The 25,572-nt window shown below is 36.3% G+C and overlaps 1 long non-coding RNA gene across 3 annotated transcripts in view; it reads left to right on the top strand.

Annotated features, from left to right (window-relative positions):
* Positions 1–25,572, top strand: part of LOC119255803 (uncharacterized) — a 236,550-nt gene that overhangs the window by 192,808 nt on the left and 18,170 nt on the right. The window contains exon 4 of one of the 3 annotated variants that reach the window (XR_008553540.1): positions 3,224–4,319. The exons of the other annotated variants lie outside the window; for them this stretch is intronic. This is a non-coding gene — a long non-coding RNA (uncharacterized LOC119255803). Of the gene's footprint in view, positions 1–3,223; positions 4,320–25,572 lie in introns of those variants that run through there. 3 annotated transcript variants of the gene reach the window in all.

The raw sequence follows: 25,572 nt of genomic DNA, 5'->3' as shown, positions 1-25,572 counted from the left end.
TAGATGTGCTCTGCTTACTGATAATTACAAGAGTTATTTTCCAGATCAGAATATCCACATGACTTTTTCCTACAAAAGAATATGTCTATAGATGCTACATCTTCCCTCCATGTTTACTTCCACAATCATACTTTTTTTTTTTTGTCTTACAAACAGAACATAATAAACAAAGGAGAGTTCACACTGCTTCAGAAATTAAAATCTCTATAACAACAAAAGAGAAGCAATTCAAACTATCACTGTCAAGGAAAACTTCTTTAGTTAAAGCACTGGATCTTTTTACTTTCCAGACATATTTCTGGTAAAGGAAAGTGGGATATTAGAAATGAAATATTTTGGTTGCACTGGAATGTTGTAAACTCAGATTATTTTGTGGAGAGCAGTAAAAGTAATGGCAGTTTTTCTTCAACCACCTCACTTTTTTCACCCCCCCCATCTGTTGTCAAAGAAGCTTTGCTCTTGAAAGAGAGAGGGTCATAGGGCTATTTTTTAGACCCTCATGACCTACCAGAGATCTCAAGTTGAGGCCTCCTATACTAGATTTTAGATGTTTCACCACAGGAATACTGTGTGAAATATTTGATTGCTGTATTTTAATTCATAGAATGACATTGTTGATTGAGTGCCCTAAGCCAAATAAATGAGCCACTTATGTTTGGCACTTGTTCACATTAATCGAAACAAAATACAATATTATCTTGATCAAGCCCTTTTTAAGAAATAGTGACTAAATGATGCGTTTTTTTCTTTGTGTGTAATTTTTTTCTAAAAGTTGGAGGAAACTGATTTCCTTTTGATGAACCTGTGTTGCCTACATATTGATGTCCACAGATTTCTTACTTTATTAATTGTCCTAGCAATTTAGCCAGAATTGATTTATATGAAATATTCCCTCTTGTTGCAGGCACTGCAGTCAGCTAATTGATTGCTGTATGAATTATGCACCCTAAGCCAAATGCAAAGGGGCATGAATGATGCAGTCAAGGTCATTTTCCACCAAGAGAAATACAATGACTCAATGCCTTTTACAACAGGCTTTATTACTTTAACTTTGCTGCTTTCTTCATGTATACATCAAGTTCAGTGTCATGAAACTCTAAAGTCACACCTTTAATTTATAAAAAGATGCAGGCATCCACAGTTCACTGTTCTGTAGACTGACAAGGGCTGTAATTGAATTAATTTGGTATAGCTAAGGAAAGCACCAGAAATGGCATACAGGTGCTTTTTATCTGATTCCAAAATATGCCAAATCTTATCATATTTACCTATAGTTTATTAACACTTAAAAGTGATTGCTCCAAAAATAAGCACTGTGATTTTGTGAAGGACATGTTGGGACTAAATGTTTGGCATTTCAGCAGATGATGGATAGTTTTGAAAAGTTACAATCAGTTATCATTTATTCATGCTAAGAGAGGTGATTTATACATTCACTAGAATGTATAAAGAAGAGTGATGCTTTGCTGAGGTTTTCAGAATTAAAGCAATCAAGTTGGAATTATTAAAAGATCTGGGTTTTGGTGTCTCAATGGCTCAGTTCAAATTATCACTTAGTAATTTTTTGTGACTTTAGGCAATTTAACTAATCCTTCTGGACCTCAGTTGTTTTGATGCACAAAACATAACGGGCGTAATACTAGTTTACTTGCATCATTATATAAAGAAGATCATGACTGTTAAAGAGTCAGTGAGTCAGTCTTAGTCAGTATTTTGATGTTTATACAATAGTATAGTATTCCTCAAATTACAAATTGTGTGGGGGTTTATAAAAAAACCTTCCAGTTTTCTATTAAAATCACCCTAAAATGGCTGAAACTATCTTCTGTCTGCCTCCTAAACCAACCAAACATCTTACGAGTTTTCAAAAATGCAGGAAATGATCCGCAAAAGGTACATGCTTCAGGAAAAAATTATAAGATTTTCCAAATATGCTTAGTCTGTGCTAGATAATTTTTATGCTATGATTTTGTATTAGGAGTTCAGATACTTCATTAGAGAAGAAGCAATCAAAACCCCTTTAGACCAGTGCATTATATATATATATATATATATATTTAAAAGTACTTCCATTCCATCTGTCATCATTTTTTAAAATATTTATTTATTTATGCATACAAAAAATGGGGTGCAGGCCAGAGATGTGGGAGGTGAGAGGATTCACCAGAGACAGAGTGGGGAGCAAACAGACAGATCCCCTGAAATACACTGCTGAGGGGAGCAGCGGGCGAGACAAGAGGTCTGTTATGTGGGTTAGCTTCCTGGTCAGGGATCGAACTGGAGATCAAACTAATGCTAGTGCTGCAGAGGCTGGTGAAAGCTTGATAGTGCTGAGACTTAACCCCTAGTGCATCATATCTTAAGGCACATAGCAATTACTTGGGCTGGGGGAGTTGTTAAAATGCTAATTCTGGTTCAACAGGTTACATTGGGGCTTGAGATTCTGAAGTTCTAACAAGATTTCTGGTTACATGATTTATACATCTGGTCCATGGACCATAACTGAGCTGTGAGGCAAAGTGCTTTTCAAACCTGGCCTCACGTGAGATTCTGAGATTCGCCTGAAGATCTCTGTAACAGCAATAATGTCTGGGCTCTTAAATAGGCTTGTTGAATCTCTGGGGTTGAAGTCCTGGCCTTGGTACATTTTTAAAGCTCCTTGAGAGATCTTTATATGTTGAATCCTGGTTGGAACCAATGTTTTAGACATAAGGACAAGTGCTTCCATTACATATTATGAGATGATTTTTTTTTTAAAATCACATATTGATAAAGTCAAGGCTTTATAACATTGAAAGCCCAGGTCCTATGCTTCAGAATGTTACAGTTTGCAAAGCAGTGTTCTCAGTGGTCACAGGGTGTGGTATGACCACAGCATGTGTACCATGTCCTAATAGGAAAGATAGGTGTCAGGGCCTCCCCGGTGGCGCAGCAGTAAAGCGCTGGGCTGCAAAGCTGCCTTGCAGCCTCCGCAGCGCTGGTTCGATCCCCGGCCACCAGGGAGGGTCCCACCTGGAGGGCAGGCGCACAGACCTCTCCTGCTGCCCCCGCTGTTCCCCTCAGCAGTGTATGTTGTCGGTCTGCCTGTTCTGTTCCCTGCTCTGGCTCTGGTGAATTCTCTCACCCTCCCACGCTTCTGACTGTACCCAGTGCTTGTATAAATAAATAAATAAATAAATAAATAAATAAATAAATAAATCTTTTTTTTTTTTTTTTTTAAAAGAAATATAGGTGTCATGACAGCTTCTCTCCAGGAAGGATCAACACTTCATCCCTTTTTGTAAAAACAGCTTCATACAACCAGTGACTCTAGAGTTGTGCTTTAAACCTGGAGTGGAAAGAAATGTCTTATGGCATTAAAAGACCATACAAGTTATTCATGGATTTTATTTAGAGTGTGGAAAATCTACATTATGATGAAGAAGTTTTGCTGTTATGGGACATTAATGTTCTACCACAATATCCTGTGATCTCATGCCTTTAAAATTAGTACTTATAATAGATCGTATGCAAACTGACTCTACATTTTCTATGTCCCCTCTTGCTTGCTATGTTTTCACCATTGTAATTTTTATTCAGTATTGTGTTTCTTTGTTTCAGTAGCACTTGTATTAGATCAATTGGAGACTAGTTTTAAACCAGATTGGTGAGCCTACCCCTCATAATTTCTGGTCCATAGGTCTGGGTGAGGACTGAAAAATGGCGTTTCAAGCAAATTCTCATGAGATAGTCTTGGTCATTGATCCAGAACTTCCCTTTCACCTCCTCTTGTGAGAACTACTACTTGATTATTTAATGAGATTTATGGAAGGAAGGATTTTATATCTGTATATTCTCCATCTTACCACCAGTGCCTAGTATATACATGACATGAAATACTATTTTTGGAATAAAAACTGACAACTCAGCTTGATCTCATTTATATGAAAGCACTTATGGAACCTTGGGATTTTTTTCCTCCAGTCCATTGGGATCATGCTTACCAATACATGTCAAAAAATAGCATTGACTTGGGGGTCTCTACTACTGTTGACCCTGGACTGTCAGGAGACACTTCCTGAGATAGTTTTGGGGTGTTTTTTCCTTAGACACTAAATAATGGTAACAAAATTGCCATGACATCAAAAGGTTGGTCAGCCATTCAGACTTACACTTGAGGTCTTAAAAAAGCAGAAGCGACAAAAGTCTCCTTTAGGGCCATCTGCTTTAAATTTTTCAGCCAAACCTTCTCAGGGCTATAAGGTACCACAAGAAGAGACCAAAAGTAAAATCTACCACGAATATTCCTATTACTATCAAATGCTATAACAATAATCCAATATTAGTATGCCTTTACATCCTAAAAGATATTTGTTTCAAATTAATGTTTTTGTGATTTTAAAATATTCCTTAGACATGTTTACATGCCTTGAGGCATATTTTCTCAAGCTAATATTTGAAACAGTAAATAACTTATGTAATGATAACTTATTATATTTTGACTCTTTGGGCCACATAGTAATTTAATTATCATTACTAAGTATTTGCTGTTGTAGGGGTTTCCTGAAGTGAAGGCATGGCTCTAGCCTTCTCAGACCTCACCTCAAAGTTGTGAAAACAAAATATAAATCTAAGTGCTACAAAAAATCTAGATCCCATGTGTGGAAGTTCTGAAAGAAATTGCTTTGCACCCCATGTGTTCTCAATAATGAAAAAATAGATAACGGATCCAGAATCTCCTTAGGACTATCAACAGCAATAGTACTGATACTTTAAAAGTGATTTTAATATTTCATAGTTTATTTTGCCTCGTAGTAACTGAAATCTGTGAGGTTAACAGACTAAAAAAATCCAGTCAGAAGAGACAACAAGGGGTTTAATGACTTGCTTTGGGCTTATAATTCATACATGGAAAATAACAAAGACCCTGTGAAAATTTATAGGCATCAGATTATCTAGGACAACTCCATAAAAAATGCAATGGGCCATACATAGGATGGCAGGTTGTATCTGTGGAGTAAAAGGCCTATGTAGTTGCAGAGCATGAATGCCATCCTCTATGATTTTATTTTATTTTTAAAGATGAGTACATATTATTTGCTTTTATGTAATTTTCATCTTGATGTGTGTCTTTGACCATTTGAAGGCTTGCTAGAAATAGCTGAGAAAATGTAAAGGTCTTTAATTTCTGAAAGTGAAACTATGACTAAATACTTGCTATTCATTTTGATTCAGTTGTCCTTCCTAAACCTTAGGGAAAAATGGTGCTCCGGAAGCATGCACTCTTACCTGCAGCATCCACAGGCAACAATGTGCATATGTGTATGCATGTTTGCATGTGTTTGGTATATGGTATATTTCCTCACCCTATATTTAGTGGTTAAACTTTTATTAAAATGAAGATATGAATTTTATGAAGAAATATGATTTATGCTGAGGGTATTTAAAAAAATCATTGTGTAGTGTAGTGAATTTGAAAAAAAGTTAAGAAACATGCATCTTAGCCCTCCCCTGACTTAAAAATAGTATCCATGTATTTATTAGAGATGTGGAAATGCTCTCCCTGGAGAAAAACAAAACAAAACAAAACAAAACAAAACAAAACAAAACAAAATGGAAGACAAGTGTGGAAATATAGAAGAGTGATATATATTGTATAGTGCAGTTTTAGAGATAAACTAGAACTGATGAATGAATTTGGTTTAATATATGAATTAATTTTCTAAAAAAATTGTTTTAATGTCAACTTATTCTGCGTTTATATATGATTAATTCTGTGTTCATATATATTAACTACTTTAACCTTTATGGAAATCCACTTAACGCATCACAGAATTGAAGTGCAAGGATTGAAATGAACCTATTGTAGCTTCCCCGTCAGGTGAGAGCAGAAATGGGATTTGAACCTAAGCAGTTTGACTCGGTGAACAACAGCTCAACCATGAGGATGTGATACTTCTCTGAAACTTTTTAATGTGATGGGATTCCCTATTAAGGAGTGATTTCTTATATTATTACATTTGTTTAAATGAAAAATGACCAACCTCTATTAGGTATATACCAGAGGAATTTTTTTCTCAACTTAGTGAGAAGTTGTACTATATGATCAATGAATCTTTTAATTCATAGATTCTTTAATCAAATAATCAGATCTTGCAGGCTACCTTCATCTATTGAATTATTGATATTATTTTGTTTTGATACTCATTTAGGTTTGTCTATAATGTAATCTGTGATGTAGCAAATCAAGTTTTAACTTGTTGCTGGGACCCATACTTACAAAAAATATAGACTGATTTCATAATGTGGAAAATTATTATGGCTGCTCTAGTCTTCACAATTGCTATAGTCTGTCCAAGTTGTCATGTAAAATCAGAGAAACAGCTTTAGGGAAACCTGAAATCATGTTTGTAACTGAATTACCCTGTATAATGGAATCTGTTGCTGTCGAATATGATTTGACCCACAATGGGGCAATTTAAAGAGTGTAAGTGAAATAGATTTGCCAATTGGATATAGCACATTATAAATGTGGATAACTGATCCTTAGGAACCAATAAGTATTTGGAAAACACAATAATCACTTTAGAAAGTAATAAACCTATCTAATTCCATCTGAGTCTTCATATAATAAGAAAAATTGCCTGAATCAAGAGAAAGAGCATAAAGTTTTCTATTAATCTTTGATAGTACTAATTAAGTTGGTTACCATGTTGCTATAACTATCATAGCATTTTCTATGGCTTGTTAATTATCGTCATTTTAAAATATAATCTAGGATTAGGCAAGAGAAATATGAATAGATAGTTTTTTTTTCTTTTAATGTAATGCAATTTAAGAAAATAATTGCAAATGAGATGGGGAAGTTAAACTCATTTGATGTTCTGAATTAGGAGTATGGGAGGAGATGATGTGAGCCTGGATGGTGTTTTGCTAGTAACCTTCATTGTTACTTGAAAAATCAATCCATAATCCCAACCACAGTAACATTCTTTCTGTAAGGAATGCTATGCCATGAAAACTAATTAAAGCTAAAACTCTATGAAAGCAGAAATTTATAGTGATGTTTAACACAGTGTCAAGTAGTGCTAGTGAGATATCTTGGGGCTAATTCTGGAAACAACAGAGTAGAGTGAGCCACATTTTCAATCCAAATGGTTCACAAAGTTTATTTAGAATTCAACTTACAAAAGCTCTCACTGATTTTTTTTTTTAAATCCCCTTACCTTCCCTAAACTCAGAATTAACTCACAGTTTTCCTACCTACGGCTCATATTTGTATGTTACTATCACCTATGAGACAACTGAATACAGAAATAGAGATCCTGATGGAATCTATAGGGACTCATTAGGAATCATTAAGTGACCCTTAATATTAAGGTCATTAAGATGAATATATTCATCTGAAAATTATATCTATTCAAGATTTTTTTTTTTTTATAGAGGCATGTTTTATTTATTTATTTGTTTGTTTTTTTGTTTGTTTATACATGCACTGGGTACAGTCAGAAGTGCGGGAGGGTGAGAGAATTCACCAGAGCCAGAGTGGGGAGCAGAGCAGGCAGAAGGACCGAAGTACACTGCTGAGGGGAGCAGCGGGCGGCAGGAGAGGTCTGCGCGCCATGTGGGACCCTCCTCTGGTGGCCGGGGAGCAGCTGGGGATCGAACTGGCGCCGCAGAGGCTGCGGGCAGCTTCGCAACCCAGCGCTCAACTGCTGCGCCACTGGGGAGGCCCTCTATTCAAGATTTCTTATAGTCTTTTAATATCAGTCTGAAAACAGTGTCCAGAGTCAATAGAACAATGAAGTTATTATCAGCCTTCTGAACATTTAGCAAATAGTATTTTGAAATTTATAGAAAGATAATAAATGCTCATATAAAAGGTGAAAGTACTATTTTATGGTTGAAAATTGTCAATACTAGATATATAAACTTCAGTAAAAAATAAGTTATCATAAACATATGGCCACATTTTCCAAAATGTTTGGCTACTAATTTTTAGCACTTTTCCTAATGTTCATGCTGTGGAACACAAATCCTTAGAGATACTACAATATAAAAGATTTTTTTTGCGTGTGTTAAAATAATTTCAAAAAGCACAGAAATATATATATATATATATATACATATATATATATGTATATATATATATATACCTCTTCTTACATAAGTACTCATGTTAGACAAAGCTCAGAGATAAATTTCATAAAAAAACAAAGTCTGTTTCATTTGCTAAATTTATTTGATCATAAAGCAGTTCCTCATTTTTCTTTCACCTTACTTACATATATTGCCATTCTGTAGAATACAATTAAGGAGATTTTAGCTAAAATATTTATTTTCATAGTTGTTAATATTTTAAAATTTGGTAAGTAGGAGGTTTTGCTCAAGGGTTGTATGCTTTATAGAATAATTGGAAAATCTCAAATTTAGCTTCTAGAAAGGATATTAGTCTAGGTTATTTGACTAATCCTCATGTGAGAACTAACTTATCAGTAAAACCCTGAATAAAATATTTTTATATGCATGGAAGAGATATAAAGAAACATGAAAACTGCTCTTGACTTGAATTTATATTTCTCCTAGATTTAGTATGATAGCTCTGGGAAACAAGTAGGAGAAAAATCAAAACCCAGGCCTGGTAGTAATAAGTCTTGGAGGAAACTTTACACACAATAAGATGTGATTCCAAGAGCAACATATTCTAGATGAAAGTTGACCTGAAGTAGATCAGGTTTCTTATGGAATTATAACACAAATTACTGTCTTCTTTATAGCCCAGTAAACTTCAAGCCTTAAATCTGTTCTAAATAGGCCTCTGATTAGTGCAATGTCTCCTAGAACCTCACAGAGGCAAATGTAATGTCTCTCTAGGGCAAGGTGTCTTTAGTGAAGGTCGCAGATTATGCCTACAGATTTTTTTTTTTTTTTGCAGATAACATACCCAGCACTAAGTAAAAGAAAATTCAATATCAGATCACCTCCAGAAAAATATTAGGTTTTGTAACTGTCAGAATGATGCTACAAAGCAACTATGCTATGATAGTAAAAAAGAGATGAGTTTGCAGATATTTTTGGAACCAGTAAACTGAAAAGTGACACAGTAGATTTAAAAGATTAGTAAATAGAATATTTATAAATGAAATTTTAATTCTCAGAATTAAATATAATATATGATTATAGGCAGATTAGACATAGCTAAAGAATAAATTTAAGGAAGATAGAGCATAGAAATTACACGGAGTGCAGCCAGAGGAAGTAAAAAATACAGGAAAACATACAAGGCAATGAGTGAATAGGTTGAGAAGGTCTAATAAATTAAATATGATGCTAAATAGAAGGAGTGAGAAATCTTGGAAGAGGCATTACTTGAAGGCTTAATAGCTAAACTTTTTAGAAATATTAAATGATATTAAACTATAGATTAAAGACCAATAAATGCTAAGTAGAATAAATAAAATTATACTCAGATACATTATAGTGAAACTGCATGAAACCAAATAGTAGAAGAAAATTATAAAGGTAACCGGGGTGGGATTGTTTCAGGAGGTAGTATCTTCATAGAGTGACATGAAGACGATTGACTTCTCAAAAGGAGCAGTTAAAACAACACAAAACCAAAACCTCAAACACATAGATACCAAAAATCTGAGAGATAATATCTTTGAGTACAAGAAGAAACTCATGGTCAACTTAACATTTAAATCAGTAGACTTTGGATAACGCAAATTTCTTTCCAAAATGTAGTTATGCCTTATCCAATCAGCTGAAGGCCTTAAAAGAAAAGATGCAGTGTGAAGCAGGAATTTGACCTTGAGACTGCATGTATGCACAAATGTATTTGTGTTAATCAAATAAAGTTTAATTTTGAACTGCCTCCCAGGAGTAATATCAAGCCCAGCTAACTTTGTTGAAATACATATTCCAACTGAAATCATTTTGTAAATCTCACATGCCCAATCTTTTTTATTGCCTGTTGCCAAAAGAATAATTAAGAATGCAAATCTCAGATATATTTAAAGGCAGTTACATATTAATTAGGTTAATTATTCTGTGATTTGAAGTTATTATAGCTAAAGGACTTTGCTCTCCATAATTTCAAGAAATTGTGCTTCTGCCTCCTTGCCATTGGAAATAGAAAATAATTACAATCCAGTTTGATTTCTGTCTCTGACTCTGTCTCCAGGAGGAAATAATCCAATAGTCTCCCCTCATAGTGCCTACGACAGAGCCATTCATGTTCAGTTAGCATACATAACAGCTTCTGGTTGGATGCTCCTTATCATGATGGCTATTCTCAGATGGGAAGAATCACTCAGTCCTAGAGCCAACAGAATCTCTGACCTCACAAAGTTATAAAATAGTGAAACAGTAACAATTAAAGCATAAAGGAGTCTTAGAGATAATTTTCTTTAAGTCCTTCATTTCATTGGTCAGGAAACTTGTACTCAGGAAAGTTAAATATTTGCTCAAGATCCCACAATTAGAATTTCTATTTTAGCAGTTCATTGCAGTATATAGAAATGCTTTTAAATTTTCTATATGGACCTAGTATCTGTGACCTTACATAATTCTTTAATTATTTCAATTGTTTTTTTATAGTCATTAAAATTTATATGATAATGTCATCTGCTAATACAGTTTTATCTCTTCCTTTCCAGTTACGATATCTTTAATTTTTTCCCCTTGCCATAGTATTCTGGCTAGACCATTTAGTACAATGTTGAATAGCAGTGTCAAGGATAGACATTTTAGCCTTGTTTTTGATTTTAGAGAAAAAAGTTCAGTCTTTCAATTGGACTTTGTTGTTAGCTATAGGTTTTTGGTAGATATCCTTTATCAGATTCAATTTCTTTTGTATTACTAGTTACCTTAGAGTTTTTATAATGTGTGAGTGTTAACTTTTATCAGGCATCTTCTGTACCTAATATTTTTCCATTTTTACTTTTCATGTATCAATGTAACATTTGTTTGAATGTTAAAGTAACCATGATTCCTGAGAGAATGTGTGATGATTTTTATACACTGAACTAACTTAAGGGTTTACTATCTAGCATCCCCAATGGCATGATGTACCTAGTCCAGTCATAGGGTGTTTTGATGGCATTCTCTGCTATGTCCTTTGTCTTTCTTAAGTCCTCTGTTTTTCTGATGTACATGGTTTTTCTAATGACTGGGCATTCTTTAACTAGCTACAATATCTTCTGAATCTTTGCCATGTTGATCATGTTGTCCACGTTGTAGGCCTTATGTTTCTTGACTTTATCAGCCCTATTGCCAGTCTGCCAGACTCTAAACTCAGGTTTCCCACCAAAGGAAATCAAGTATCTGACACTTACTGCTCTGCTTGCTAATTCTCAGAAAGAGGAGGTAAGAAAACATCTCGGATTGAAAATTACAGAACTACCTTCTCTACACACTGTCAGTTTTTTTTCTCCACAATGTTCCAGAAGGCTTTTTCATTATAATTTTAACAGTGAATATTTTCTTCTCATATTCTCCTTCAGCAATCCTAAGCAACCCCATTACAAGAGTAGACATTCCCTATTAAGAGTTTGGTACTTATTTTTCCAGACTTTTATCTGCATTATTCTTAAACATTTTCTCTTTCTCTCCCTTATCCATTCATCATTTACCCATTTCTTGATCCATCTTTCTACTTGTATTTGGAGTATTCTTTAAAATAAAAAATGACACAATGAGTGTATTGTTCAACAAACTGCTTATTTATATTATTTTTTAAATGTAAAAATATACTTTGGCATCTTTTCCAGGTGAACCCAAAATTTGCTGTCTGTTTTAAGCCTCTCCATATTTACTAAGAATAAATACCTGGGTACCTTAATATTTATATAGTCCATGTTTTGTTTGTATTAATAGTTTGTTCCTTTTAATTGTTGACAAACAACAATCTGTTTATCCATTTCCCACTCAATTTGGATTTTTCCCTGGTTTTGACTAATATAAACAAAGTTGCTGTAACATTCCTATTTTAAGTGTTGTGTGTGTGTTGTGTGTGTGTGTATTTGTGTTACACTTAGTTAATTGCCTTAGAGCATGATTACTTGGCATTATGGCAAGTTTATATCAGCTTTATACTATTTGCAAAACATTTCACCAAAATAATTGTACTATTGTGTGCCATCAATGTTCTGCTTACTCCACATTTTCAGTATAGTGGGTATATTATACATACATTATTATACATACATATTCAAATTTATTTGCTAAAAATGACATATTTGTCAATCTCAAATTTTAATTATTTACCTGGTTGTGCAGTATTATGTTGTACTCAACTTACATTTCCTCAGTGGCTTATTGTTTTATTATTATACACTGTGAAATGTTTAGAGCTTTACCTCAGAGAATATTGGAAGTTATTTTTTATTTTTATTTATTTATTTTTTTAAGATTTATTTATTTATTTATACAAACACTGGTATAGTCAGAAGCGCGGAAGGGTGAGAGAATACACCAGAGCCAGAGTGGGGAGCAGAACAGGCAGACTGACAAAGTACACTGCTGAGGGGAGCAGTGGGCGCACAGGAAAGGTCCGCACACCATGTGGAACTGTCACCAGTGGCTGGGGAGTGAACCACCGCTGCAGAGGCTGCAGGCAGCCTTGCAGCCCAGCACTCAACTGCTGTGCCACCAGGGAGACCCAGAACTAATTATTATTATTATTTTTTAAAGATTTATTTATTTATTTACACAAGCACTTGGTACAGCCAGAAGCGTGGGAGGGTGAGAGAATTCGCCAGAGCGGGAGCAGAGCAGGCAGACTGACGAAGTACACTGCTGAGGGGAGCAGCGGGCGTCTGTGTGCCATGTAGGACCCTCCCCCGGTGGCCGGGGGATCTAACCAGCGCTGCAGAGGCTGCGGGCAGCTTCACAACCCAGCGCTCAAACACTGCGCCACCGGGGAGGCCCGGAAGTTATTTTTTAAAGAAAATTTTCATTTCTTACTGTTAGTTACTTTAGGGCCCAACTGAGTTCAACCACCTTTAATTTTTCCATTTGATATTTCTCAAATGAACCAGGTAGTATAAATTCAAACCATCAAATGATGTTAGCAAATAAATCATCTTAGGGAAAGTCGGGCAAGTTTTCTTGCTGTTTTTTCACATGAGGCAAGTTGTTCTTCTAGATTCATTGAAATTTTCAGCTTTATACAAAGTTCTGTTACAGCCCCCATATTGATAATGATTTTAAATTCATTTTACTTGCAGAAGATACAAGCTTTGTATTTGTTGTAAAATTCATCTGCTAGAATGACTATTTTTATCAAACACACTTCCACTAAGAAATACAAAGATAAACACCTGATTATTTCATCACATTTGAAATATAGAGAAACAAAACAAGGAACAGATAGAACTAAATCAAAATAAATTTAAGAAATGACTACAGAATATTGATTACTAGAAGAGGTTCGGGACAAAGTTGGGAGGAAACATCCATTCCAAAGAGCACCTGCACCCCTATGTTTATAGCAGCACTGTTTACAATAGCTAAGCTTTGGAAACAACCCAAATGCCCAAAAATAGATGACTGGATCAAGAAGATGTGGTACATATATACCATGGAATATTACTCAGCATTCAAAAAAGATAAACACATGCAATTTGCTGCAACATGGATGGCTCTGGAAGGGATCATGCTCAGCGAAATAAGCCAAAAAGAAAAAGAAAAATACCGGATGGTCTCACTCATAGCAGGAATCTAGAAAACTTAAATAATGGACCAGGAAAATGAAAAACTATAAGAAAGTGAAAATCAAAATCAACAAAAAACTATGAACCAGAGACACTTTTAGGGGGCGGGGGCGGGGGCGGGAGGGGAGGGATTGGGGTCAGAATGGGGGGCGGCAATTGTATGGGGAATATAACAATAAAATTTATAAAAAAAAAGAAAAAAAAATAACCTTAATTAATTCTTTTTTTTTAAGGTTTATTTATTTATTTATACAAGCACTGGGTACAGTCAGAAGCGTGGGAGGGTGAGAGAATTCACCAGAGCCAGAGTGGGGAGCAAAACAGGCAGACTGATGAAGAAATACACTGCTGAGGGGAGCAGCTGGCGTGGCAGGAGAGGTCTGTCGCACCATGTGGGACCCTCGCTGGTGGCCGGGGATCAAGCCGGTGCTGCAGAGGCTGCAGGCAACTTCGCAGCCCAGCTTCAACTGCCGCGCCACCAGGGGAGGCCCAACAGTAATTTATTCTTATGTAATTCTGGAGTCCGGAAGTCCAAAATTAATGTATTGGTGAGCCTGTGCTCCTTCCAAAGTAGGTAGGAGAGAATCTTTCACTGCTTCTTCCAAGTCTCATAAGGATAATTGTCTTTGAATTTAGGGTCCACCCAAATAATTCAGGATGGTCTTACCTCAGAATCTTCAATTTAATTACAGCCATAGGGACCCTTTATCCAAATAACTTCATATATACTGCTTGTGAATGTTAGAATTTATCTTTGGGGGCCACTATTTAACTAGCTACAAGTGGTAAAATTAGATTTCCTATAGCTGTCATACTCAAACTACTGCCATGTATTATAATAAGAAGGAAATCAAGTCTTACAGTAATTACAGCCTTCGGTAAAGGATCACATACAAATGTTATTACCATGAATTGTTTGCAATTAGAAAGTAGAATATCATATCGCTGTTATAATTTTTAAAAAGTCACTTTAGACACGGACCGAGTCTTAATGATGTCACAAAATAGAGTATATCAAAACAAAAACAACTTAAATAGAAAGATATCTTATTTTTCATACACATTCACTTTTTCTTTGTGATTGTTTTTAATTTTAATGAGTCTATCATAACTGGTTTATTATATTTATAATCAAAATAGAGAATATCCTTAAGAAGACTTTCTATTTAAGAAGAAACTAAGTATACAATTTCCTTTCTTTTCCAAACTGAATAAAATTGTGACTTCTGTGCTGTGGTTTCAGTTAATGTTTTAATTAGCTTGAGAAAGATTTTACAAATTTCATATTTTCTATTTCCATATAATTCTAATATTGGCAATTTAAATTCTAGAGTGCTCCTCTATCCAGCTACATACTGAAGTTTAATTACAAAAATAAGGCAAAGTAGTAATTAATGATTCTTTTATTTTTCTCTGAACTTGTGTTTCTTTTCTCTCATTATTTCTTTTTTTCCCTATTATTATTTCTATTGTGAAGTATTTGTATTGTTTTTTTCTCTTTTTTTTTCTTTTGAATTGATTAGACAATGATTTATCTAATTCATTACTTTTCACAAACAACCAGTTATTTAATTAACAATGTTATTATTGGGTTTTGTCCTTACTATTTATTCCTGATTTTGCTTCTATTAGTTTTATTCTTGTGAGTTTATTTGGATTTAATTATAAAAAATTTAAATTTAAATAACTAAATATAGCTAGTGGTTACTGGTTTTGACAGTGTAGGTTAGAAGTGAGAACAGTGCTCTTCATGGTTCAAGTTATATGCATCTAGAGGTAATGAGGGCATAAGGAAAAATTTATTTATTCATGATGCTGGCAGGAAGGATATTGATTATTTTATTGAGGATTAGTAGTCACTAGAAGGTGCTATGAGGGGGTTTCTAGTATTTTATAATGATTTTTTCCTTAATTTGTAATTGTTATGCAAGTATGTTTGTGAAGATTCCTTGAGCTGAGGCTTATACTTTGTGTACTTTTTAATAAAAAGTATATTAAAAGAAAAATATACTATGATTAAGTAGAAAATTTCTACATATATTAGTTATGTATAGTATTATGCATTAGGCATGCATATTAGTTAAGCATCATATAATCTTGCAAACTAACCTCTGAAAAAATGCAACAAAATCATCTTTGATAAAAACATGATAAAATCACAATAGATCCTTTCTTAATATCTGTCTCACATCAAAAGCAAAAATCTTACTAATAGAGAAATATTAAGGACTGTTTTACTAAAAAAAATTCAAATTTACTCACCACATGTACTTCTACGTAATAGTGAACTAAAGATATTAGCTAGTATAATTAGAAAAAATATTTTAAAATATTTAAGAATTGTAGATCTGAGTAGGTATGAACCTATAGAAGAGTCAAAATTTCTATTACAATGGAATATCTGGAAAAGTCCTAAGGAAAAGTACTGTGAATTTAGTAAAATGGCAATATATAAAACTAACATTCAGAAATTAGAAATGAGAAAAATATGCTAGAAGATCTTAAAGAAGAGCACATTTAAAATAGAAAAAGATAAAGTAATGTAAGCATAAATATACAAAAGTAAATGAAGAAATTGCCAGATTGACACAACTCCAAAAGCTGTAAGCTTACAGCATTGTAAGATTGGGGAAGCAGACATTTATACATTTCTAGAGCTTTAAAATTAGAATTTGGCAATATTAATAGTATTCCATATGCATTTGCCTATGACCCATCAGTCACATTTGCTAATAGCAACGTTCAGAGAACTGGCAAATACAGTAAATGAACTGTATTATGGATCACCATTTTTTCATAATTACCCCAAAGAATCTTGTTTTCTTACAAAGTTAGAATTCATTCAGTGAGTCAGATCTTTTCTGAGAGTTACATCAATTTGGTATTGGAGTTCCTTAATCTTGAAACCTCACCAACAGAAATGAATCCATATAATACTACATAGTATGTAAAGTATAAACTTCTATGTCCAGGTTGTTATAGATCTTTCATATCTTCAAGAGTTAATGTGATTCTTTAAGAAAACACCAGAAAGGATATATTAGATATAACTGACAATAATGAATATAAAATAATTTTTTTTAAGATTTATTTATTTATACAAGAACTGGGGTACAGGCCATATGCACGGGAGGGTGAGAGGATTCACCAGAGACAGAGCAGGAAACAGAACAGGCAGACTGACTGAAACACACTGCTGAGGAGAACAGCGGGTGAGACAGGAAAGGTCTGCTGCGCCATGTGGGATTCTCGCCGTCCGGGATCGAACCCACACTGCAGAGGCTGTGGACAGCTTCACAGTGTGGTGCTCAACCTGCGCCACCAGAGAGGCCCTAAAATAAATTTATTTTAATATAATGTGCAAAAATTCTAACTGTTCAATGTTCTTATTACAAAGCTAACAAAAATAATTCTATATTGTGCTTTATAATCATGATCTTTTTAAATTTTAACATGTTCTTATTTTCTTTGTTTTTTGCTATGCTAGCCTTTACAGTAGGCTGTGGTTACTTTGACACTAATTATTTGTGTCAGAGCCCTTGTAACTGTTTCAAACAGTATCTGTGAGTGAACGTTGTAAGTTCAATTAAAAATATCCAGAGTACTCCTATAAGGTTTTGCCATCTCAAAAACTCTGTACAATGTCACCTGCTAATAAATGATGCCACTAATTTCAACTAATATGCCAAAAGACACAAACTTCAATAGTAAGGTGCTCAATTAAAGTAAGTTGAGAGATCCAGAGTATGAGTTTCACAGTTTTAGTCTTTGTTACCCATTTTAAGAGGATAAAAAATACACATATTAGAGTGTGCATGTGGGAAACAAAGATCCGAAAAGAGGTTTCTGGGATATGGATGGTCAGAATTAGCAGATGAAAGTACAAGGGTGCCCAACTACATTTGAATATTTTTTTGGAATAATTTTTGTTATGTTACATGGGATAGACATACTAAGAAAGTATTTTTTTGTTTGAATTATGGTAAAAACATCCCTTTTTAATTTTTTAAAGATTTATTTATGTATACAAGAACTGGGGTGCTGGCTAGAGGTGCAGGGGGTGAGAGGATTCACCAAGACAGAGTAGGGTGCAGAACCGGTGGATCTACTGAAATACACTGCTGAGGAGGGCAGCAGGCGAGACAGGAGAGGTCTGCTGTGCCATGTGTGTTAGCTCCCTGGCCAGGGATTGAGACTTTAACCCCTGTGCCATAGGGAGGTCCACATCCCTTTAAAAAAAAATAACAATCTTACTTAAAAGAATGCACACCCAATGGTTTCAATTTTGTCATCTACTCATCAGGGAAGGAGGTAGCCACCTACTTTATATTGGGTTCAGAAAAAAAGTGCTTCTGCAGTACTCTTGGAGAACTTATTAGGGAAACAGCAGACACAACTGACCAGTAATCATGTGCCCAGGAAATCTAGAGGATAGAAAAAACCAACAAACTACTTTGGCAGTAGAGAAACAGTTGTTTTTAAATCTGTCTCTACTTCCAGATCTTATCAAGCAAGGCAAAGGATGAGTAAATACTTATCTAAACCTGACTGGCCAAGTGGAGAGAAACTAAGACTGGAGTGATTTTGATTTTTAGCCATGAGCATCACGTGAGAGGTCAATGGGGTTGCAATAGAGTAACTTGTCGAGGGGCAGGGAGACTGAAAACATTAATTAGTAAGACCGAAGGGAGAGAATGCATTGTGGAGTGCCTGAAAACCCCAGTCAGAGAGATGTGACCTGGTGTCTTCAAGAAATGGAGAAAGCTGGGCCTCCTTGGTGACGCAAGGTGTTAAGACGCAACCTATGAAGCTGTCCACAGCTACTGCAGCACGAGTTCGATCCCCAGCCAGGGAGCAACCCACATGGCACAGTAGATCTCTCCTGCCTTTCCTGCTGCTCCCCTCAGCAGTGTATTTCAGTCAGTCTGCCTGTTCTGCTCCCCGCTCTGTCTCTGGTGAATCCTCTCACACCCCCATCTCTTGTCTGTACCCCAGTTCTTGTATGCATAAATAAATAAATCTTAAAAAAAAAAAAGAAATTGAGAAAGCACCCTGCAGGGGCAGGAATGGACTCGGAGCAAGTTTTCTGATTCAGCAGACCAGATAAAGGAGGAGTCAGAGTCCTCAGTGGCTTTTGCAGGTCTTTTATTTAGATTTACGGCAGGCAGGGGTGCTGGGAGGCCAGGGGGCTGGCAGTCCTCCCAGCCCCCAGCAAATCCTCACTCTATCTGGGCTCTCCGGCGTTCTCTCTGCTTCTCTTTTTCTTCTCTCGGCTTCCGTTCATTCTTCATACTTTTTCCTTACTCTACACACCCACAAGGCAATGAGGCATTTTTAAACATTAACTTGGATCAAAAAGTGTGCATATAATATATGGTATGTTCCTCAGTGTAGGGTAAGTAAAATATCAGGCATTTCTGCCCCCACTACCCCCCGCCATTAGGATTGATGATAGATCCCTGCGGTCCTGAATGCATGCCTGATGGCGGGCACCTGGAGTAGGGTGTGGGCATAGGGGCATAGGTAGATGGGATTCACCTGGACTGAGAGACTGGGCTTATAAGGGCAGCGTCACAGGGCCGCCAGCAGAGCGAGGGAGCGAAAGAGCCGAACAGTAGAGTAAAGGCCACGAGAGAACGCTGGAGAGCCCAGAAAGAGTGAAGACCTGCTGGGGGCTGGGAGACCTGCCAGCCTCCCAGCCCCCTGGTACCCCTGCCTGTCATGTACCTGATAAACTCAATATTAGCCTGCAAAAGCCACCGAGGGCTCCAGGACTCTCCTTTACCCCATCTGCTTGAATCACAGAGACCCTGCACTAGGCCTTCCTGCCTCTACACTCAAGTAAGAAAGTATGTATCTTTTCCTGCCTTCCTCATTCCCTGTGCTTCAACCCTGGCAAGGTCTGCCACGGTACTGAGGGATAAGGTAAAAAGAGAGAAAGAAGCTTCCCATGGTTCCTATTGACATATGCAAAGATGGATTCTTGTCAGGCTGATGGAGAAGAGTTAATTTTTAATGACGATTAAAGCACTAGGTGTTATTGATTTCTATACAGCATATATAACATCACATATAATTATTCATATATAGAGCTGGGCTTTTTTACATTGCTGATTTGAGTGTGTTCAATGCTTTAATTAAAGGCTGATCAGAGGGCCTCCTTGGTGGCACAGGGGTTAAAGAGTGCTATCAAGCTATTGCCAGCCACTTCAGCACAAGTTCGATCCCCGGCCAGCCAGGGAGCAACCCTGGTACCCCAGACCGCTCCTGGTGTGCCCATTGCTCCCCTCAGCAGTACATTTCAGTTGATCTGCCTGTTCTGCTCCCCATTCTCTTTGGTGAATCCTTTAATCTACCCCGCAACTCTGGCCTGTACCCCAGTTCTTGTATGCATAAATAAATCTTTTAAAAAAGTAAAGGCTGATAGAAGTCATGATGCTTTCCAAAATTTTGAAGTGGCAGGAGCTAAATCTTACCCAGGTGCGTAGATGTCAAGGGAACATGAGCATCAATAATGAAAGTTTTGATTACACACTAGTAATAGTGTTTGCTCAAAGTAGTACTAAATATTAATGTTCATAATCTACAAATAGCTTCTGCTGCTGTTTTCTTGACTCTGTTGTTTTGTTGTATTAACAGTTTTCTCTCTGTTTTTACATTCTGTGGTGCACCAAAATAATGGAGTGGGGAGAATTTTTTCTACTCCCTTTTGATGGGGGAGATTAAAGAAACTTTTTGATTTGGGTTTGAGTTCCAAATGGTTCTCTTTGCTCATCACAGACTTCTGACAAAGATTTCCTCACTGATGCAACTCTAGTTAGGTTCCTCCAAGCCATCTTCTCCACCAGACTGCAATCTTAGCCTATAAAGACATGCACAAACAAAACATAGCTTCCAATAGGGCAAAAAAGACACATCCTTAGGATAAACCTTCCTTCTACCCCAACCTGCTGAAATACTCACCTGAGAAAACTCAAGGCTTTTAAAAGATTTACTCTTTGCTCCACTCTATTTGTGAAGAGGGGCTGCAGTTTCCCAGCCTCCATGGTTGGGGAGCAGCCCTAACTGGCAATAAGCACCAATTAGCAAACCCAGATGAGTTTCACATGGACTAGCCTCCTTTCTTTCTTCTTTTTGAAAATTTTTAATTCTAGGACTCCACCGAGCTTTCATTGACCCTCTCATTGTCCCTTGAAAACACCAAGTCACCCCTGTAGAAATCAAAGTTGAGTTCAGTTCATCCTGGACTCTTCCCTATTGCAAAAAGGTATTAATGATTAAACTCTGTCCTTGCCATTTTAACTAATATTTGGCTTTGTTTATCTTTGACACATTTTAGTGCTATAATTTTAAAATCTATTTTCAGCATAACAGAAGAGAATTTTAACTGAACCCAACCCAAGTAAGGGTTATTGAAGAACACTCCTGGGGAAATGTTACTAAATTCCCCCCTTAATAGGGGGGAAAAATCCCTTGTAAAGAAGTTTAACTATTAAAATCTAAAACATGATTTTAAATCGAAGAACCTTTTTTTTAATTTAATGTGTGAAAGGACTTGTGAATCAAATTTTCAGAAAAGAAGATTTGGAATGCAGCATTTTTTAAAACATACCTCACCATAGAATCCTTATTTTGAAGCATCAATCACGAAACATTCTAGAACTATTCCAAGGAAAATATATTTTTTTAAAATCCTGGCTTAACATTTCAAACATACAATAGACTAATTATACTTACAACTTCTTATTCTTATGAGTTATGGAAATATCAGATAGGGGCTAGTTTTCCCATTGTGTGGGATTTATCACCATCTTATCAGAATCATGTGTGTTTGTTAAAAAAAATGCAAATTACTGTACATGTCTCTGATCTGCTGGATCGATAAAAGAGGGAACTATAATGGGATTCACCTGGAGCCAGAATTTTAATAAGTGTTCAATGTTGGATTCTTTTTTTTTTTTTTTTAAAGAGGCATGTATATTTATTTATTTATTTGTTTGTTTGTACATGCACTGGGTACAGTCAGAAGCACGGGAGGGTGAGAGAATTCACCAGAGCCAGAGCAGGGAGCAGAGCAGGCAGAAGGACCGAAGTACACTGCTGAGGGGAGCAGCGGGCGGCAGGAGAGGTCTGCGCACCATGTGGGACCCTCCTTCGGTGGCCGGGGAGCAGTCGGGGATCGAACCGGCGCCGCTGAGGCTGCGGGCAGCTTCACAACCCAGCGCTCAACCACTGCGCCACCAGGGAGGCCCTTTTTTTTTTTTTTTTTTTTTTTTTAAGATTTATTTGTTTATTTATACAAGTACTGGGTACAGTCAGAAGCGCAGGAGGGTGAGAGAATTCACCAGAACCAGAACGGGGAACAGAATAGGCAGAAGGATCAAAGTTCACTGCTGAGGGGAGCAGCAGGCGGCAGGAGAGGTCTGCACGCCATGTGGGACCCTCACTGGCAGCCGGGGATCGAATCGGTGCTGCAGCTTCGCAGGCTGAGGGCAGCTTCGCAGCCCAGAGCTCAACCGCTGTGCCACCAGGGAGGCCCAATGTCGGATTCTTATTGACACTAAAACCCAAGAACTCTGGTGAGCAATCTTATGTTTGGCTGCCTTTTCAGGATGCACTGCTGAAATTATCCTCACAAATTTGCAGTTTCTTTTTTTTAAAGATGTTCCCTAGGGACAGAGTGGGGAACATTTTTAAAGATGTTCCCCAGGGGCAGAGTGGGGAACAGAACAGGCAGACTGACTGAAATACTCTGCTGAGGGGAGCAGTGGGCAAGTCAGGAGAGATCTGCTGAGCTATTTGTGTTGCTACCTGGCTGGCCAGGGATGGAACTGGTGCTGCAGAGGCTGCAGATTGCTTCATAGTGCAGTGCTTAACCCCTTGGGCCATCAGGGAGGCCCACAAATTTGCAGTTTCTTTGGGGTCTCTATTTTCCTTTCCAAGCAATAAGCTGAAGGAAGAAGCTGAAAGTTAGACCTTTTTACTTAGAGAGTAAAACAAAAAAAAATTTCTGTGACGAATTTTTCCCACTCAGCAGGTGCTAACTTTTCACTGTGCTCTTGAAAAAACATTCCTTTCTCCAAGTGATATTTTCAGGGGTGTTTGCTACCTATGTGTTACTTCAAAATTAAATATAGTGATTCCTTCAGCCACTCCTTAAAGTTTGTGACAATTACAAACTAACTCTATAAGCAGTGGTATTAAAAACTTATTTTAGAAGAATATTTATAAAAATCTTATTCCATCATGCTTTTTTTATTAAATTGATTTTAATTAAAGAACAATTGAACAATTTTATTTTTCCTAATCTAAACTAAATATTTTATTTCCTACAACCTTTACAGTAAGATATTTTCTCTTTTAGAATCTTCTTTTTGATGCAGTCTCTCAAGTTTAATTTTCTGTCCAGTATACAAAATGAGATATGTATTGTTAAATATAGTGAAATCTTAAATGTCTTTTGAAATCTTTATTTCTATACTTTGCAAAATTTTCTGCTCCCCTTAGGTACATAGACTGTTCAAGAAAATGGCAACATAAAATGATAAAGCCCCTCTTACTCTTCTCAACCCAATTTTATGCTTGATAGCTGAGTTAGTTGATATCTGTAAGACTGGGAAGACTACAGTTTAAGTATAATGTAGATTTCTTTTCCTCTTTTATGTAGGTCTAAGTAGTACTCTCCTTCCTCTATTTAAATAATTCACCTTTGAATTTGAAAAATTAATCTAGGACTTTCAAACTTAAAAAGAGTTAAATTATGAACATTAGGTATAATGAAAGAGCCTACAGGATAATTTTAATACATCATTAACTGGCTAATATGACAAGAAATTCCAATCAACCTTTATCAGTTGCATCTCTCTTCAATGACCCTTCAACCCACTTTCCTTTAAACTACTTTGAGCTGTTGAACTACTTTGCAAATTCTCCTGAGGAATGTAAATGATTTGCATTTTCAGTCACCCCCTGACAATTTTCATTCACTATTTAACAGGCAATTATCTGACCCATCCAGAGTTACAAATAACTCTCCAGAATGGAGTGTCCTTTGAGTTCAGTGGAGAGGTACGAATCCATATGCCAATAACATCCACAATTTTAGCCCTGTCCTTCTCTTTTCTCCTTCAAGTCTCTCACCCTAACTTTCTCTCCTGATCTTCTGAGTGTGACAAATCTATAAATAATACATATCCCAAAAATTGGTGAATCATAGATTGTGTGAAAAATATATTAACTACTTTGTATCTCTAAGCCATCACTATATACATTTATGCATGCTGCTCCCTATAACTGCGATAAATTTCTTATGCTCTGAATAACAGCTTAAGTGTACATATTTCTTCTTCAAATTTAATTCAATTAACCAATGTTTACTATTGTTAAAAGGTAACTGAGGCATCTTAAAAATTTTTAGTTTATTTGAGCAAATATTGCTTCAAGTTGGGCACCATCAAATCTAGCAAATAGAAAGGCGCTCCAAGAAACTGCAAAGAAAGAACAACTTTTATGGACTGAAAGGAATGGGGAAAAGGACTTATTATACTAGCAAAAAGCAGGTTATACTGGCAAAAAAGCGGGTTGGCCATTGCATAGTTACTTTTCTTTAGGGGAGGCAGCAATCTCTCAGGCACATTACCTAATTATTACTGAGAAAATGATTCCTATTTGTCTAGTTTAAGGTTCCATTTCTCTTTTTTAAGATTTATTAATTTATGCATACAAGAACTGAGGTGTAGACCAGAGGTGTGGAGATGAGATGATTCACCTGAGAGAGCAGAGGGCAGAACAGGCAGATCTACTGAAATATACTGCTGAGGGGAGCAGCAGGCAAGACAGGAGAGGTCTGCAGTGCTATGTGGGTTGCTCCTTGACCAGCCAGGGTCAAACTCATGTTGCAGTGTCTGGCAGTAGCTTGCTAGTGCTGTCTTTAACCCCTGTACCACCAGGGAGGCCCCTAAACTTCCATTTCTGAGAATGTCAAAATTATTTGCTCTGGTTTGGTAACATGGAGCTTAACAAAAACAACTCTACATTGAGTTTGTCATCTTCTTTTTAAAACTAAGCACCTTTATTTTCTGGGTACTGCTTCAAAAGAAAAGTCTACAAAAGGTAAATAAGATGAGGACTTTAAATGCATAACATTACAATTGGAAATTAATGTGCACCCAGTCACAATGGAAACGATATCATAATTGTTATAAACATCTAGGAGATGTTTGGACAATAAAATAGGAAATTAGAGAAGTGGGTACAAGAAAGATACTAAATAGCTTCTTTTTAAAAATTTTTTAAATTTATATATATTTTACATCATTGTTCATTTTTAAACAATGTTTGCTATTTTTTCCCTCAGGTGTAGTCCCATAGAATTTCCTTCACCAAGGTACCCGTGTACTATCACCACAGTCCCCTGTGCTTCTCCCTCCCTCCTTCTGATCCCTCTCCCCAGCCTTCCCCTGCAGGATGTCCCTGGTTCATAACTGTATGCTTGTTTTTGTTTTGTTGTGTTTTGTATTATTTTTTTCCCTGATATCTTGTTTGGTTCCCCTGTATTTTCCTGCTTCTGACTTATTTCACTGAGCATAATTCCTTCTAGCTCCATTTATCTTTTTTGATTGCTGAATAGTGTTCCGTGTGTGTGTGTGTGTGTGTGTGTGTGTGTGTGTGTGTGTATATATATATATATATATATATATATATATATGTACACCACAGCTTCTTGATCTAGTCATCTATTTTTGGGCATTTGGGTTGTTTCCAGGTTTTATCTATTATAAATAGTGCTGCAGTAAACATAGGGGTTCAGGTATTCTTTTGAATCAATGTTTTTGTGTTCTTTGGGTAGATCCCTAGGAGTGGGAATTGCTGGGTC

The sequence above is a fragment of the Talpa occidentalis genome, unplaced genomic scaffold (assembly GCF_014898055.3).
Source record: "Talpa occidentalis isolate TD23 unplaced genomic scaffold, MPIMG_talOcc4v2.1 talOcc4.3, whole genome shotgun sequence".
Taxonomy (NCBI): domain Eukaryota; kingdom Metazoa; phylum Chordata; class Mammalia; order Eulipotyphla; family Talpidae; genus Talpa; species Talpa occidentalis.
The sequence above is the reverse complement of the archived record's forward strand: the minus strand, read 5'-3'. Positions and strand labels throughout refer to the sequence as shown.